The sequence below is a fragment of the Pteropus alecto genome, unplaced genomic scaffold, assembly GCF_000325575.1.
Source record: "Pteropus alecto unplaced genomic scaffold, ASM32557v1 scaffold87, whole genome shotgun sequence".
Classification (NCBI taxonomy): domain Eukaryota; kingdom Metazoa; phylum Chordata; class Mammalia; order Chiroptera; family Pteropodidae; genus Pteropus; species Pteropus alecto.
The window spans coordinates 15,308,500-15,311,090 of NW_006443225.1; positions in this window are offsets into that span (position 1 = coordinate 15,308,500).

Genomic DNA, 2,591 nt, shown 5'->3' on the forward strand with positions numbered 1-2,591 from the left:
TGATGCTGGCGCTGGGGAGTGGCTGCAAACAGTGGCTGCAAAAAGAGCTTCGCTCTTCACTGGCTGCTCACCTCCTGCTGTGCGGCCCGGTTCCTAACAGGCCACAGAATGGTACCTGGCCTGCGGCCTGGGGGTTGGGGACCCCTGCCTTAATTAGGGGGTTTGGAGATGAAGCTCACAGCCAAGCTTTCTCCAAAAACACTCTCCACAAATCTCCTGTAAGATCCTCTCTTGGATTCAAAGGTACCTTGACCTTTTTATATACTTGACGAAAATACATTTTACTACTTGATGTGAATACTTTATATGCTTGATATAAATACATTTTATATACTTGATGTCTAATAGCTCATCTCACAATGCTTGAACCCTTGAACTCTTGTTGCGGGGTGGGTCATCAGACATTTCCTGTTCCCTGGTTTTGTTCTGGTGTATGCCACATCCCCAGCCCCAGGGCTGGACCCTGATTTGCTAGATCAGCCAGTGGGGCGTATTCCCCAGGGGACTATTAGTGGTCCAGGTTGGGCATGTGACTGAGGCTGGCTCAGTCAGACTGCAGCAAGGGACTGGACTTCCCCAGCTGTCTCACTGGATGTAAACAAGGAGGGAAGTTGCCTGCATTTCTGCCGACAGGTATCTGATGACCACAGGGAAACAGGCTTGGGACGAATGATGCTGAGGACAGAAGAATGGACCATGAGAAAGAACTGAAACTACAGACACTGTGAAGTGTTCAAATCAGCGAGGCCTGGACCCTGCCACGTAGCTGGACTTTCCTGGCTTCGTGAATTGGAGTGAGGACTCTTGCAGCTAAAAGCCTTCTAGTTGAGTCACAGCTACATTGTCTGCCCCATCCCAGGATTCGGCTGATTTCAGAGTCTGGCCCTCCTTCTAGTCCCTTCTGAGCTTTTCCATTTCTTTTAACTTTTCTATGGCTGTTGCTTTCAGGACCAACTTTCCAAGTAGGCACAGTGGGCATGATGGTTAGAGTCCTCAAAAATGTTTCCATTTTAATTTCTCTTAAAATCAGAATTAAAAAAATGAATATATTAACGATGAACATATAATAAGGAATCTACTCTGGACTATATTCATCTTTATACCAAAGCAGTTATAAAATATAATTTTTAATATGTATCTTTTTTAATGCAGGGTGGGAACCCACAAAGGCCCAAGTGCCTAACACCCATCAAAGTCGTAATGAGGCCCTGGGTGCCGGGTTACCACATTCTCCACTTGGGGGACTTTTGTTAATCTTGGAAGATGGGTAGGTGAGTGGACTTCTTCAGTATTGATTCAATGCCTACTGTTTTCTAGGCACTGCGTTAGCCCTGGAGGATACCGGGGTGAACAAGAGAAGCAAGAACAGTTCCGTCCTTCACAGAGTTTTCCGTCTAGTAGGAAAATCAAACAACGAAACAAGTGATAATTATAGTAAGTGATGGAGGTCGCTATTGGAGGGTGAGTGGAGAGAGAAGAGACTAAAGAAAATTGCATCTAGTCTAGGGGATCAGAAAAGGTCTCCTGGAGGCAGCGACATTGAGGCCGAGAGTTGGGAGGATGAGTTTGGAACTAACGAAAGTACATTCCAGGCGTAGGGAAGAGCAGGCGCCAAGTTTTAGAGCTGAGAGAGAGACAGCATATCTGAGATGTTAAAAGCATCTAATGCTACTATTAGCTAGCAGTTATTGATGCTTATCATGTCAGAAAATGTCTAGACATTTTCCACGTACGAAGCATTTAAGCCTCACAACCATCTGAGTGATAGATACTATTATGATCCCCATTTTACAGATGAGGAAGATAGAAACGAAGCATAGAAAATTAACATAAACTTATTCGAGATTGTACACGTAGTAAGTGGCGGAGCCAGGCTTGGATCCTGACTGTGTGGCTCTAGGCTTAGGTGTCTTATCTTTCCAGGTATAGCTGGAAGGTGAAGGTGGAAGATGAGAGAGAGAGAGTCGGAGGTGAGTCAGGGACAGCACTGCGTTGCTGGGCAGCTCCGCTCTTGACCTTCAGCCCTGAGCGCGAGCCCTGCTTCTCCTTGACCGCCATATCTGTCCCCCATCCTCCACCACGTTCTCTCTCCTGCACCATTCTATTGCCCTCTGAGCTGATGTCTGCTCTTCTGTTCTTGACTGTCATCCTGTCCCCCTTCGATGGCCTCTCCAATCACCCTTAGAATGAAATTCCTCGGTCTGGCTGACGAGACCTGACGTTTTCTAGTCCCCAAAGTCCTCCTTTCCCAATTCATGACCTGTTTCTCTTGGAGTCTTTCGTTCGATCCCAGCCACGTGATTGCCCTCCTTCTCCAGTATGTTTGGCACATTCTTACCTCAGACTGCTGCAGCCATCCTCCCCTGACATGGAAAGTGCGTCTTCCAGATATTTTCATAACTTATTCCTTTTTTTCCTCTCAATTTTCTCCACAAATATAACTTCTTCAGAGAGTCCTTCCCTGAGCAGTCTGTATAAAATAGTACTCATTACTTTCCGCCACTTTTCCAGCTTATATAATATATCTGTTGGTTCATTGCCTGAGTCCCTCACTCGAACGTGCTCACTGAGGGCAGGGACTTTGTTTCGTG